This window comes from Rattus norvegicus, chromosome 7 (assembly GCF_036323735.1).
Source record: "Rattus norvegicus strain BN/NHsdMcwi chromosome 7, GRCr8, whole genome shotgun sequence".
Lineage (NCBI taxonomy): Eukaryota > Metazoa > Chordata > Mammalia > Rodentia > Muridae > Rattus > Rattus norvegicus.
Window position 1 is genome coordinate 122,176,292 of NC_086025.1, and position 15,966 is coordinate 122,192,257.

Below are 15,966 nucleotides of genomic sequence, written 5' to 3' on the forward strand. Positions count from 1 at the left end.
CTTTAATTCATTCATTCTGTTCCTCTAGAGAACCCTGAGTAATAGAGCCACCATACCCAACTTTTTTTTTTTTTTTAATGTGTAGCCCAGGCTGGCCTTGAACTCGTGATCCTCCTGCCTCTGCCTCCTTCAGCAAATCCTACCAGCGTGCGCCACCACAACCGCCCAACTATTTTTTTTTTTTAAAGATTTTATTTATTTTATGTGAGTACACTGTCGCTGTCTTCAGATACACCAGAAGAGGGCATCAGATCCCACTACAGATGGTTGTGAGCCACCATGTGGTTGCTGGGATTTGAACTCAGGACCTCTGGAAGAGCAGTCAGTGCTCTTAACCACTGAGCCATCTCTCCAGCCCAACTTTTTGTTTTAAAAGAGATAGAATGCTGCTATGTTGTCAGGCTGGCCCTGAACTCTTGGTCTCAAGTGATCAAGTAACTCTTTCTCAGCCTTTTAAGTGCTAGGACTAGACTCTGGCACCCATTTTAATTTTTCCTCCCAAGTCCACAACATTTTTATTATTGACTTAAAGGAGCCAACCAGACAGGGGAGTGAAATCCAAAAGTTGCAGCTTTGAGTTGAGTTGAGTTGAGTCTGCACTCTTCAACATGATGTCACACACAAAGAGGAGAAAGAGGCTGACCAGGAGCAGCTCTAAGGCTGGAGGAGGATGTGATGTCCAAGAGTTCAGGCAAGGCAAGGCACCAGGGACTGGAGAGATGTCTGTGGTACATGGGTCACATGAGCATGTGTGTATGTATGCACTAGAGGAGGAGAGACTAGAGATACTGATGGGAAAGGCAGCTGATGGAACAGTTGGGGAAGACATGGGGTGGAGTCTGCATTGGAGATGGAGCGGCTGGTCTTGGACAGGAGCAGGGTTCTTTGTGACAGAAGGAAGGTCAGGGAATCTGATGGATTCAATAGAGTTGATGGAGGAGAGTAGAGGTACTAACACTTGAGATCTTTTGCTTTTTTTTCCCCTGTGAATTAAGGGACTAAGGATATTAGAAAGTTGAGGAAAGACTGAAAGGATTAAAGTGGTTTATGATTTATGTTACTGTGTAACAACCCACCCTAATGATTAGTGGCTTACAACAAGATTATTTTTTGGTTTTGAGTCCAGGTTGGTTGGCAGTGTGGGCTGTGCACAGTGGGATTCTATTCTCTCTTCTTCTTCTTCTTTTTTTTTTTTTCTTTTTTCTTTTTTTCGGAGCTGGGGACTGAACCCAGGGCCTTGCGCTTGCTAGGCAAGCGCTCTACCACTGAGCTAAATCCCCAACCCCCTATTCTCTCTTCTTTATGTTGTCACCTTGGTTTACTTGTAGGCCTGGGTCAGTTGGATGTTTATGCCTCTCTCTAGGGTTTTGCTATTATTAGGGAGGCCTGAGTGAGGAAGCACGTTCACATTTAGTCAAGAATTCAAAGGTATTGAGCAGAAGCTGTGAAGCCTCTTGGGGATGAGGCTCTGGCATCTGTCTTGATAACTTTGTTGGTTATATTGGGTTTGCAGAGCTGCTGAAAGTGAAGGGGTGTGCAAAGAAACTTTGACTCTACTTTTAGATAGGGTCTGACTAGCCTGTGCTAATGTCAGAATTGCTATATTGCCCAGGCACTCTCAAATCCTCAGTAATCCTCCTGCCTAGTCTCGAGTGTTAGAATTACGGGTGTGAGGGTTTGAGTCAGTATTCCTGGCTTAGATGGCACCTCTTGAGGCAAGAGCTGTAGTTAAGTTTATCACCATTATTATAAGAGAGGGAAACAAGCTTCCTAAAGAGAGTAGGAATAAAGGCTACATTAAATGTTTACTTGAGGTTTGTGGTCGTTAATTTAGAATGAATAAGGCTCAAGCTAGATTTATTCACGGAAGCCTTCTCTGACCAGTGCTAGCTTCCCCTATCACTCTCCCTGACTCATGACTGAAGACAGTTACTGGAATTCATTATGGGTTTACAGCACCATGCACATGTTGAACACTTTATATAAATTACATATTTTGTTTTGTTTTTGGTGTGTGTGTGTGTGTGTGTGTGTGTGTGTTGTTTTCCAGACACAATTGTACTCCAAACCTAGATGGGCCTGTAACTCAGTATGTAACCAAGGCTGGCCTTGTGATCATACTACACCTCCTGCTTCAGCCTCTTTGAGTGCTAGGACTTCAGGCATGAGTAATAACACTTGGCTGCAGATTACTTGGTGAGGTGTATACTGTCATTTTCTAAATCATGTGTTAGAGGGCACAGAGAACTGAGGACTTGAAGAACCTAGGAAATGGCTGCTGGCACAGTCCATGTTTTCTCAAGAAGGTAACCATATTCTAGCACATTTAATAAAAGAAAAAGAAGTCATCAAAGCAAGTGCAAAAGAGACGACCAAGATGGCAACCCTCTGGTTTTGGCCTGTGAGTGGAAATTACAGCAGACAGCCTGAAGCACTGAGTTGTACTGAGCTTTGAGTAACTGGGCCTTCTCAGTGCCCACAGATAGCAAAGTCCGTGCAGTGCTGTGCTTGGCAGGTACTTCTCTTCACTGTGGCTGAGATGATCTAGAGTCCCTTGGCTCTCAGTTCCTTTGTGCTGCTGTGTGCATTTCAGCTGTGCTTACTGCCCACTGCCCTTCTTGGTGCTTTTTAGTGTCATATTATGGCTATTTGGGCCATTTCATTAACTTTTACTTTTTTTGAGGCAGGCTAGCCTTGAACTCACATAGTCAACATGACTCTGCTTCCCAAGTGTTGGGATTAAAGACATGTGCCACTCCACACGCTCAAAAAATTACTCTTTTGGTTGGTTGGTGGTAGCACACTTCTTTAATCCAGCACTCAAGAGGCAGAAACAGGCGGATCTCTGTAAGTTTGAAGACCGCTTAGTCTACAGATCGAATTCCAGGACAGCCAGGGCTATACAGAGAAACCCTGTCTCAGAAAACAAACAGGAGGGCATGGGTGGTTTAGTGGAATTCTCGCATGCCGTGTGGGAGGCCTGGGTTCGATTCCTGGCTCATGCAGAGTCCAGTCCAATTCCCCACACCCACATGGCAGCTCACAACTGTCTGTAACTGCAAGATACATATGTGAAGGCAAAAACATACCAATGTGCATAAAATAAAATTAAAAAAAAGCTGGAGCGATGACTTAGAGCACTGGCTACTCTTTCAGAGGTCTTACGTTCAATTCCCAGCAACCACATGGTGACTCACAACCGTCTATAATGAGATCTGATGCCCTCTTCTGGTGTGTCTGAAGATAGCTACAGTGGACTCATACACATAAAATAAATAAATCTTAAAAGACAAACAAAGCCTGTACACTATGCCTGGCTTTTGGCAGTTTTTCTTCTTGTTGTTATTATGATGACGACTACTTCTACTACTACTTATGTGAAACAAAGTTTTATTGTGGCGCCTTGGTAGCCTGGAAGTCACTGTATAAACCAGGCTGGCCTAGAACTCAGAGATCTGCCAGCCTTTGCCTCCTGAGTGCTGGGCTGTTCTACCATACCTGGCTGTTGTTATTGTTACTTTGAATTAAGTGTGCATGTGTGTGGCTCTGTGTGTGCTTGTGCATGTGAGTGCAGGTTCCTTTGGAGGCTGGAGCCATCAAGTTCCACTGGCGCTGCAGTTATAGGCTGCGAGCTGTGCTCTCTGGGTCCTAGGAACTGAATTTAGGTCCTCTGCAAAAGTGGTGGTGTTCCTTTTTTTTTTTTAACATTTATTTATTTAATGTATATGAGTATACTATTGCTGACATAGCAGAAGAGGGTATTGCATTCCATTACAGATGGTTGTGAGCCACCATGTGGTTGCTGGGAATTGAACTCAGGACCTCTGGAAGAGCAGTCAGTGCTCTTAACCACCGAGCCATCTCTCCAGTCCTCTTTTTTTTTTTTTTTTAAATGTGCATTGGTAATCTTTTGTTTTGTTTAGTTTTTGTCTTTTTTGAGACACAGTTTCTCTGTGCAGCTCTGACTATTCTGGAACTCTCTCTGTTCTCAAGCTGGAGTGGACCACAGAGATCTGCCTGCCTTTGCCTCCTGAACGCTGGGATTAAAAACATGGGCTACCACCACCCTGCATGTATTAGTGTTTTGCCTGCATGTATATCTGTGTGAGGGTGTCAGATCTGGAGTTACAGTTTTGAGTTGTTATGTGGGTACTAGGAATTAAACCCAGGTCCTCTGGAAGAGCAGTCAAACATACATACATACACACACACACACACACACACACACACACACACACACACACACACACATATATATTTTTAATTTTTTTATTTTATTTTATTTTTTTTGGGAACTGGGGTCCAAACCCAGAGCTTTGTGCTTGCTGGGCAAGCGCTCTACCACTGAGCTAAATCCCCAACCCAATATATATATATATATATATTTAACCAAACTTGTCTCTAGCTGTTTTCCCTTAAGAGTCTCAGCTGCAGTATGCCCTGTCCTGTCAGCTCTTGGCCAAGGGTTCCCAGTCTGGTTCTGGTTTTCTTAGCACTGTTGTATTGAGAGCAAGCAGAGTGTGGCTACTCTTGTCTCTAATGAGTAGATTAGTATGATGTGTCTGTGGTTCTCTGTCATTGCTTGAGGGTGGCTGGTAGCAATGGCCATCCTAGCAGCTCTGTGTCCTGGAGCCATGTGTTCTTTTCTGTCATACATTCACCAGGCATTAAGATTACAAACTTGATCAATGACAGAAACTGGTCTGTATGTGTGTTTGTAGACGGGGGTATTCTGCTATGGTCTGGCCTGTTTGCTTCCAGTTCTATAGCTGGTTAGGGTCATTGTTTGGTTTCATGATGAGCCAAGGCCCTCAACACGAGTCGTGAGAGTGTGTCTTCACAATGCTGGACAGCTCGTCCTTAACTGGGAGAACTGCCACAGTTAATACAAAGGTTTTACTTTTTACCCTGTCTTAATCATATCTAATAGATAAGATGCTCCTGAGAAAACCAAGAGTCAGAGAGAAAGAGAGAGAGAGAGAGAGAGAGAGAGAGCGCGCGCAAGCACCCACCCTTGATGTTGGGACTTCGTGTTGAAGTTACCTTTCTGAGATTTTGCTGGCATACAGACTATTCTCTTGAGAGTTAGAAGACCAGGAACAGGCAACACAAGCAAACCAAGCCTAGGACAGCCCTGGAGCCAGCTGCTGGGTGCTTAGTTCTCACTGTGGAGCACAGGCAGGTGCTGTACCCTAAGTCTTCATGTTGTCCTTAAACTTCCTAACTTGGCTGGGACGGGATGGGAGCACAAAGGTAGGCAGGGTTACCGATGTGTGCTCCCCCACATACATTCAAACCCTAACCCCCAACCTAATCATATTGGCAGCCATCTGTATTAGGATTAGAACCAACCAGCTCCTTGATTTTGATTTCTACTAGACTCCTAAAATATGAGAAATAAATACTGTTTTAATGCCCAACCTATGTCTTTTGCATAACAAGTTGAGCTAAGATACCAGTCAGTGGAGGACTTAAAGTTTAGTGGGGTCAGAGGGTAGGCAGGAGAACATCTGGCAGAGCAGCTGTGCATACAGCTCCACAGCTCCACAGCTTCAGAGTGCATCCTGCATCGTGTTGGCCTGGACAGGGTTCAAAGTTACAGTGGTTAAGAGCACTGACTGCTCTTCCAGAGGTCCTGAGTTCAAATCCCAGCAACTGCGCAGAAGCTCACAACCACCTGAAATGGGATCCATGCTCTCTCTTCTGGTGTGTCTGAAGACAGTGACAGTGTACACAGTGTACACTCACACACACACACACACACACACACACACACACACATAAAATAAGCAAATCTAAAAAAAAAAATAACATCTGAAGATTTTGAGCCAGATATGGTGATGGCTCATACCTGTAATCCCAGCAGGCTAAAGTAGAAAAATTCTGCTGGTTTAGATCTAGCCTGGGTTACATTGTGAGTTCTTGGCCAGTCTAGGACATAGTACCAGACTCTGTTTCAAACAAAACGAACATCATCAACAATATCTGGAAACCATGCCAGGCAGGGTATTGCACACCTTTAATTCCAGCACTACGGAAGCAGAGGCAGGCAGATCTCTGAAAATTCAAGCCCAACCTAGTCTACAGTGTGAGCTCCAGGACAGCCAAGGCCATACAAAGAAACTTGGTCTTGAAACCCCTCCTCCAAAAAATAAAATCTTTATATCCCTGTTGATTGTCATCTACGTCTTGTCTACGCACCTGTCTTGTCCAGCAGCCTTCACCCCTGCCTGTCTTCTTCATCCTGCTTCCTTCCTTCTGCTTACACCTTCTACTTGCTCTTCCAGAGTGCCTGTTCTAGAACTCTGTGTAGGGCAGTAAGGGTGCAGAGAGCACAGATATTGGAGCCAGGTGGCTGTGTGCACTTCAGTGGAGTCGCACCAGCTACCAATATGGAGAAGTTAGTTCAGCATGGTTATTTTGTACAGCACAGTGGGGAAGAGTTAGGCAGGAGGTATCTGTAGGAGATGTAGATGCTTGAGACTTGAGGCTGTAAACATCTGGGAGAAGGTAAGTTGCACTGCTGTGGTTTTTTGTACATACTGGTCAATTGTTTGTAAACAGGGAACTTGGACCAGAAGGCAGCTTTGCCTCTCTTGGCCTGGCCCAGGGGAAAGGCTACAATGCCTTGTGCTAAAAGGTTTCTGCTGCAGTCCTTGTTTTAGGAAGTGACAGGAGGGTCAACAGTTGGTGGCTGGCACTTTTTTATTGCCACAGTGAGAAAGGTTTTCATTACAGAGGTCTAGAATTTTAGGATGTTGACTTTTTTTTTTTTTTTTTTTTCGGAGCTGGGGATTGAACCCAGGGCCTTGTGCTTGCTAGGCAAGCGCTCTACCGCTGAACTTAAATCCCCAACCCCCAGGATGTTGACTTTTGACTGAAGCCAGCATCCCTGTTTTCCCTTTCTCCTTTTGTGTTTGGAGTTAGACTGTGCCTTACTTGCTCCTGGCCAAATACTCAGACAAGTTTGTTCCTCAGGCAGTTCTCCATATGCTCTATAAAGATTTTTAATTTTAACTTAATTTATTTTTGGAGTTAGGTCTCCACTTTGTAGATCTATCTGCCTCTGCCTCTGCTTCCCAAGTCTTTGAATTAAAGCTGAGTATCACCATTCCTGGCTAGGTTTTAATTTTATTTCTCATTATGTGTATGTCTGCACATGAATGCAAATGTCCTTGGAGGTCAGAAGCATCAAATCCTCTGGAATTGGACATACAGGTTTTGTGAGACACTTGGTGTCACTCCATGTAATGCTGTCAACTAAACTCCAGTCTTTCACAAGATCAGTATTTGCTCTTTTTTTTTTTTTTTTTTTCCTTTTTTTCGGAGCTGAGGACTGAACCCAGGGCCTCGCGCTTGCTAGGCAAGCGCTCTACCACTAAGCTAAATCCCCAACCCCTAGTATTTGCTCTTAATGGTTGAGGCATCTTTCTGTCTCTCTCTCTCTCTCTCTAACTCCCCTGACACACTCACACATATAGGCCTGCACACACACTTCTTCTAATTTGATTTATTTTTGAGACAAAGACTCACCATGGCTGACCTAGACTATGTAGACTAAGTTGGCCTTGAACATAGTGATAGGCCTACCTCTGCCTCCCATGTACTGGGACTAAAAGCATGAACTACTACCACACCTGACTGTGAGATCATATCTTAAACAAACAAATAAAAAAATAGCCCAAGTCTTCTAATTTAAAATTCTATACTTTTTTAATGTTAGAATTTTAAAATTTGAAATGTGGTCCTCTCTTTTCCTTAGTTCTGTTCCACTGAATCTAGTTCATTCAAAGTTTTTAAATGTATTTATTTTTATTTTATGTGTATGTATGTCTGTGTGGTGGTGCCGGGTCTCCTGGGACTGTACTTAAAAGATGATTGTATGTTGTCATGTGGGTGCTGGGAACTGAACCCAGGTTCCCTGGAAGAGCAACCAGTGATGAGCCATTCCAATCCCTCATTTAAATTCTTTCAAAACAAACACTCAAATTCTATAGCTACTTAATTCTTCATTATTTTTGTAAGTTAATAAAATAAAAGATAATGACATGTATTTAAAGGCCTTTGTGTATTATTATTCTAAAGTGTTTACATGAATTTTTTTTGGTGGGGAACAGGGTAGCCCTGGCTGTCCTGGAACTTGCTGAACCAGGTTGCCCTTGAACTCACAGATACCTACCAGCCTCTGCCTCCCCTCTCGGAACACTGAGTTCTGGGATTGAAGGCAAGCAATGTCAATCCTAGCTAAGTGACATTTTTAAAGAGGGTGTGCTTGTGTTGCTAAGGGTAGTGATGAATTAATGAGCCTCTCATTGCAGCCTCCCAGGTAGCTGGGCTACCAAGTCCACTGAATTTTCAGTTAGCTGTAATAAGTATACATAATATGAAAGCCACCACTGTAGCAGTCTATGCTGTATATCATCATTATTCAGCCCCTGGACTAAAAAACTTTCTGTCACAGAACTGCTTTTCTTCTCTATTTTTTTTACTCCTTGAAGTAGAATAAGGTAGAAAAAAACAATTATTACACATTGATTTGTTGTTATATTTAGTGATTCACTCAAAGCACTGCTTGTACCACCTTTTGCCAATCATGAATGACTTCATTTGCTACATGGAACAGCCGAGAAGGTGGATCTGTGGAAACCAGACCAATCTTGCTCACTTGCCCCACCTTATGGTGTTAGAATATAAAATGATAATGCAAACTGGGCCCGTACCTTTCAAGAGCTATCTGCGCTTTGGTCTACTGGTGAATAATTTCCTCTCATCTATTGTCATTCTCTCTTTGGTGTTGGAGAGCTTATTCCAGAGAGATTCCTGAAGAAAACCTGCAATGCTGGAGCTTAAACCAAGGAGCTACCACATGCTAGGCAAGCACCCATCAGGGATTACAGCCCCATCTGTCCAGTTGAAACTTTGTACCCAGTGTATAGCAGCTGTTGACTCACCCTCCCTTCAGCTCCTTGGCAACTGCTGTTGAACTTTCTGTCTTTGAAACCAAGTATTCTAATTTCCTCATGAATAGAATTACATGCTGTTTGGGTTTTTAATTAATTAATTAATTAATTAAGAGACAAGGTTTCTCTATGTAGCCCTGGCTGTGGAGCTGGCTCTGTAGGCTGGCCTGAAAATCATAGAGAATCACCTACCTTGAATTTCCTTTTCAGTAGGAGCACTATTCTGCCTTTTGTTTATGTGCATGTTCTTTGGTGTCAGGGTTGTATGCATGCTGTGTGCATGCTAAGCTTGTACTTTACCACTGAGCTACAGCCCCCAGATGCCTGTATCTTATTTTGTTTATTCATTCATCTGTTGATGCACACTGCAGTTGTTTCTACTTTTTGTCTTTTGTCTCCCAATTTCTTTTTTTCTCTTTTTTTAAAAGACAGGATCTCTCTACTTTTTTTATCATTAATTTTTTACTTGTCACACAAGACAATTTCATCTTGTTTATATTTATGCTCCATTACCTTCCACATCCTTCCTCCTACTGGTCCCCTTCTTCCTCCCATATAGTCCCTCCTTTTGCTCTCACACCTTTATATCCATGCATATATGTATTAAATACATAAATGTCTAGATTCTATATGAGGAAACATGCAAGGAAGATCACCTTATGGTCTATGGAAATATCTTGCTTATATCTTGTATTCAATTCAAGAAAAATAGAAAAGCACTGTTCTGTTTTGTTTTATTCTTTTTTCTTTTCCATCTTTCTTTTTCTTTTTTCTTTTCTTCTTTTTTGGACAGGGTCTTGGTCTGTAGACCAGCAGTCTGGCCTTGAGCTTATAGAGATCTGCCTGGTGAATGCTGAGATTACAGGTGTGTGCCAGTTTGTCCAGCTGCCTGTACTTATTAATGGACGTGTGTGTGAGTGTGTGTGTGTGTGTGTGTGTGTGTGTGTGTGTGTGTGTATTTTTTTGCTGCAGTCCTCGGAGTTAGTCATTTCTTTGAGGAATGTGTATTGTTATGTTGGAGGTGGTTAAAGAGCACAGTAAATAGTGTTTTTCTTCTACAAGTTGAGGGGAATTGTCAGTTAGCTTGTGCTCAGGTGTCTTCTGTTGTTTCAAGGAGTTTCATGGCAATTCTTCTAAAGGAAAGCATTTGATTGAAGCTGGCTCAGAGGGTTAGTCCATTATCATCATGGTGGGGAACATGTTATCACTCAAGGCAGGCATGGTGCTGGAGAAGTAGCTGACAATTTTACATTCTGATCTGCAGGCAGCAGAGAGACAGGGACACTGGGCCCGGCATGGACTTTGGATGTAATGTTTCACACCTATAATCCCGGAACTTGGGAGGCAGAAGTAGGCAGATCTCTGTGAGTTTGAGGCCAGCTTAGTCTACATAGTGAGTTCCAGAACAACCAGAGCTCTATAGTAAGACCCTGTCTTGGAGGGAAAAAAAACCCCAAAGGACAAACAAACGAAGAAATGAAAGAAAGGAAGAAAGAAAGAAAGAAAGAGAGAAAGAAAAGAAAGAAACCTCTAATGGATGAACAAATGAAAGACAGACAGAAAGAAAGAAGGAAAAGAAAAGAAAGAAACCTCCATGTCTACCTCCAGTAACACACCTACTCCAAGGAGGGTTCACCTCCTAACACTCCCAAGTAGTTTACCAACTGGTTACTAGACTTGCAAGCATATGAGTCCATGGGGTCCATTCTCATTCAAACCACCACAGCAGGAATATGCATTTGTTAATGGGTCTCCAGCACAGTTCTAAGACTGGGAACTTCCAACCAATCTTTCTCAGGCCCTCAGGTTCTTTTTATTTTTTAAATTAATTGTACTTGGTTACCAAAAGCCACTTTCTTGCAAGTCTATAATATTCTTTGAGCACATTCTCTCTCTCTCCCCTACTGCTTTTTTCTTTTCCTTCCTCACTCCCCTTTGTTCCCCTTTGTTCCTCCAGACAATCTTGCTTCTATGTATCTATAAAGTCTAGAACGACAAGGGAAAGAAAACATGCAACATTGTCTCTCTTAGACTGGCTTAGTTCATTTAATATATGTATCTCCAGATGAAAAAGAAACAAAACAATACCTTCTAGAATTGCCCAGGCTGGCCTTGAACTCTTGGCCTCTAGAGATCTTTTTCTTCAGGCTCCTGAGTTACATGGCACTATAATCATTCATGTTCAACACCTATGGTCTGTGGACTGTTTGGGGTGCCATTTTAACCACTGAGCGAGTTAGTCAAATACAGAATGGATAGAATGGATTTGTATTAATACTAAATTGTTTTTGTTTTGCTTTTTTGATACAGGTTCTCAGCCTTGGCTGTCCTGGAACTCTCTCCATAGACCAGGCGGGCCTTGAACTCATAGAGATCTGCCTACCTCTGCCTCCTGAGTGCTGAGATCAAAGGTGTGTGCCACCACGTCCAAGGCAATACTAAATTTTTGTAGAATAAGCAACATAAGTTTTTTGGTTCCTTAATTTTGAAATGTTCTGGTGATTTGGATACTAACTAAAGATAATGTGTCAGTTTTATGTCATTATGACTAGATAATGACACCAGATAATGTGACCAGCTGAGCAAAACAAAACAAGGGTGGAAAGATGATTCTGGGCTTACAGTCAGTTTCAGAGGTTTTAATCATGTCAGGGTATGCTGGAACAAAAAGTAGTTTGCATTGTGCTGGTAAGGAAACATAGGGGGAAATGTCTAGACTAGCTAGCTTTTTTTTTTTTTTTTTTTTTTTTTTTAACCCCAGACAAAATTTCTCTGTGTAGTCCTGGTTGTCCTGGAACTCACTGTGTAGACCGGGCTAGCCAAAGACTCAGATATCCACCTGCTTCTGCCTCCCAAGTCCTGAAATTAAAGGTATGCACCACCACTGCCTGGCTTCATTTTCTCCTTTTTTTCCATTTAGATTCCTAGCGTAAGAATTGGTGTGGCATACTTCAGGTTGGGTCTTAATACACTTAGTAATGTTCTCTAAAAACACTCACAGACACAACCAGAGTGTATTTTACTAAAATCTTGACCACCACGAGTTGTCTATCCCTTGTCAACTTGATATCTAAACACATTTTTTTTTTTTTTTGGTTCTTTTTTTCGGAGCTGGGGACCAAACCCAGGGCCTTGCGGTTCCTAGGTAAGCGCTCTACCACTGAGCTAAATCCCCAGCCCCGTAAACACATCTCTTTAAACTATAATATTCCACTTTTGGCTCCCAAAAGTCTCCTGTTGACAGTGTAATGCAAATCTATTCTCTAATAGGTCTTTCCAGTGTTATTTAAAATTCTAAGTCCAAAGCATATTCTAAAGCTCTGAAAATCTTAGCTGTAAGTCCTGGGAAGTAAAATAAGTAGCATGCTTCAGTGCACAGTCGTGCAGAGTACACACTCTCAGCAGTGCCAAGTGTCCCAGTATTTCCAAAAGAAAGAATTGCAGAATAGCAGGGAAGTGTCAGACTAAAGCTAGGCAGGCCCTCGTTTTCTTGCTTGGCTAGATGCATAAAGGCACTTGCTGCCCCCTGACAACTGAGTTTGCTTCCAGGGACCCACATACAAGCTGAGAGGAGAGAACTGACTGCCACAAATTGTCTTGGCATGGCATGTACACACACAAAATTATTTGTGGGCACAAACCCTCCAGCTCCATGACTGGCATTTGGAGAAGTGGGTGGTATGATGTGAGTTCCCAAGGTCCTAAACAGCCTTATCCCTATGGCCTTGCTGGTTATAACCATGTGGCCTTTTCTCTTGAGCTGGAGTGTTCACTTCCGTAATTTTCCCCAGCATACATTCCATGTTTGTGGCAACTCTTAACTTCTTTATGTATTTATTTTTATTTTTTATTATTAATTTTATTTTTTAAAGATCTATTTATTATATATAAATACATTGTAGCTGTCAGACACACCAGAAGAGGACATCAGATCCCAGATGGTTATGAGCTACCATGTGGTTGCTGGGAATTGAACTCAGGACCTCTGGAACAGCAGTCAGTGCTCTTAACCACTGAGCCATCTCTCCAGCCCATTTATTTTATTTTTTAAGATTTATTTATTTACTTTGTATGTGAGTACAGTCACTGTCTTCAGACATACTAGAAGAGGGCACAGATGGTTGTGAGCCACCATGTGGTTGCTGGGAATTGAACTCAGAACCTCTGGAAGATCAGTCAGTGCTCTTAACACTGAGCCATCTTTCCAGTCCTCTTTATTTTTAATTATGTACAGAGGAAGGAGGTATACATATGTGAGTACAGGTCCTCATAAAGGCCAGAGGCACCCTGGAGTTACAGGTGGTTGTGGGCTGCCAGATGTGGGTGCTGAGAATTGAACTCTTGTCTTCTGTTAAGTATAGTATGTGCTCTTAACTGTTGAGCGATCTCTTTAGCCTTATTTATTTACTTTACTTTACTTTACTTTACTTTACTTACTGTGTAACCCATGCTGACCTCGAACTCATTGTAATCCTCGTACCTCAGTCTTGCCAGTGCTGAATTCAGATATGAGTCACCACATCTGACTCCTGGAGTCTCTCTTTTTTTTTTTTTTCCAGAGCTGGGGACCGAACCCAGGGCCTTGCGCGGGCTAGGCAAGCGCTCTACCACTGAGCTAAATCCCCAACCCCTCTGGAGTCTCTATTGAATCTTGGCCTTACCTTTACAGTGTTACGCATCTGTCTTCTGAGGGATTTTCTAGGGGGATCCAGACCCTACCACACATTGCCTGGTCGTCCAGACTTTTCTTTGAAACCAGAATGAAAACCCCCATGATTCTATGCCTTAGAGTTTCTATTGCTGTGATGGAACACCATATTGGAACGCAATATGGGGAGGAAAGGGTTTATTTTGTTACACCTCTGTATCATAGTTCATCTCTGAACACAGAACCTGGAGGCAGGAAGACCTGATGAAGTAGAGGTCATGAAGTGGTGGGGCTTCCTGGCTTGCTCGGTCTGCTTTTTCATAGTGCTTAGGACTGACTACCAGCCTGAGCATTACATGAACATTCCCAGTCTGCCAGAGCTTGGTCCGTAGCTGGTGCCTCTTGGACAATGTCCTCTGAGTGCTTAGATGACTGAAACACTTTCCTAAGAGACCCAGCACCAATAGGATGCACCAGAGTTGAAACCTTTAAGCCTCAACCAACTTTGGGTGAGAGCAGCCAGTTCCTATTGTTCTGATGCAAAACACTTGGCTTCTTTTTAAGTACCTTTGTCTTTTCAGCAGCCACCCTTTTCTTGGCCCCAACTTTACTTTGGTGCTTTGCTGAGGAAACTGAAAGCTTTCTGGCCTTTCTTCTACCTTGTGTTTGCTCATATTCACGCTGTGATCGTCTCTAAAAACAGCCGCCAGTATCCATGCTTCAGCTCGAATGCTAGGATGCTGTCAAATTTACTTTGCTAGATTAATTATTTAATTCCTAACTTAAGTTCATGGTTTTGCTCTCAAGTTCCTTCCTGATCCTACTCACCCAATTTATGTTCTTTTTTTTTCTGTCTCTTTCCAAACAAATGAACAAACAAGAAACAAAAACAAAACAGAAGAAACTAAGAAATACAACTCCTCCTACAAAACAAACAAAAAAATAAATAAACAAGCATGAGAACAATAAGACAAAAACAAATCTTGAAAGCAAAACAAAACAATAAAGCTGGAGAGATGGCTCAGTGGTTAAGAGCACTGACTACTCTTCCAGAGGTCCTGAGTTCAAATCCCAGCAACCACGTGGTGGCTCACAACCATCTGTAATGGTATCTGATGCCCTCTTCTGGTGTGTCTGAAGACAGCTACAGTGTACTCATATAAATAAAATAAATGAATATTTAAGAAAAAAAAACAAAAAAGAATCAAAACAATAAGTCCACAGGGAAGAGCTAGGGAGGCTGGGTCTGCACCAAGAGACAGTCCCCAGGGAGTGTAAAACCGGAAAGATGAGCATGGGGGGCTGGAAGGATAGTGAAAATTGTCTTCTGGTGTCCCAGCCCAGCCCAGTACTCCCACTGGGAATCCCTGGTAAAAAGATTTCTGAGGGGTTGGTGGCTGACAAAGGAGTGGAGATGGACCAGAAGGGAAAGCTGGGAGGGTTGAGGGAAAGCCTTAAGCTGGATCTGAACTGAGAGGCAGAGTCCTCAGGAAGTGGGTAGGGTGGAGGGGCCTCTGGAGAAACGCCATGGTAGGATAAAGAGGAAGTCTGGAGAGACAGGAATGAAAGGTCTAGGGAGACCTGGCCTGCACCAGAAGTTAGCTATTTACCTTTAATTCAGCCTTTTAGAAGCTAGAGGGATTCTCAGTGGTTAGGAATTCTGGCTCCTCCATCAGAAGACCCAAATTCAATTCTCAGCACCTACATGGTGGCTCACAGCCATCTATAACTCCAGTTCCAAGGCATCCAATTCCCAGATCCACATTCAGGCAAAACACCCATACAAATTAAAAAAAATAAATAAAATATTAACTCAGCCTCCACATAGTCTCAGGCACTGACAGAACATAGGTAAAAACATTTTTTCCCCACAATGAAATACAAGTGGCTTCTGATTAATTTAGTTCCTAATATAGACATTGTTCTTATATGAAAATGTTCTTTTCCACACTTCTGTCAGTATTCTGATCTTCTGAGATCCTAGCAGAATTACCTAGAGACCTCAATTTTTTCTTTTTTTTTTTTAAGATTTATTTTATTTATATGAATATACTGTAGCTGTCTTTAGACACACCAGAAGAGGGCATCGGATCCTATTACAGATGGTTGTGAGCCACCATGTGAGTGCTGGGATTTGAACTCAGGACCTCTAGAAGAGCAGTCAGTGCTCTTAACCACTGAGCCATCTCTCCAGCCCGAAACCTCAATTTATAACATCCTAAATTCTTTCTAATGTGTTTCTCCAAGCTATTCCAAAAACCTTCTATAATCAAACCAGTTCTAGAGGCCTAGGAACCTCACTGTGGCTGGGCATAGTGGCATGCACTTTTAATCCCAACATGTGGGAGGCAGAGCCAG

General features: G+C 42.6%; 1 protein-coding gene across 24 annotated transcripts in view; it reads left to right on the top strand.

Annotated features, from left to right (window-relative positions):
• The window catches only part of Ppp6r2 (protein phosphatase 6, regulatory subunit 2), a 71,658-nt gene that overhangs the window by 11,324 nt on the left and 44,368 nt on the right, over positions 1 to 15,966 (top strand). For 15 of the 24 annotated variants that reach the window (XM_063263337.1, XM_063263333.1, XM_039078860.2 and 12 more), the window contains exon 2: positions 11,271 to 11,371. The gene's annotated coding sequence lies outside the window, so the exon portion shown is untranslated. 24 annotated transcript variants of the gene reach the window in all.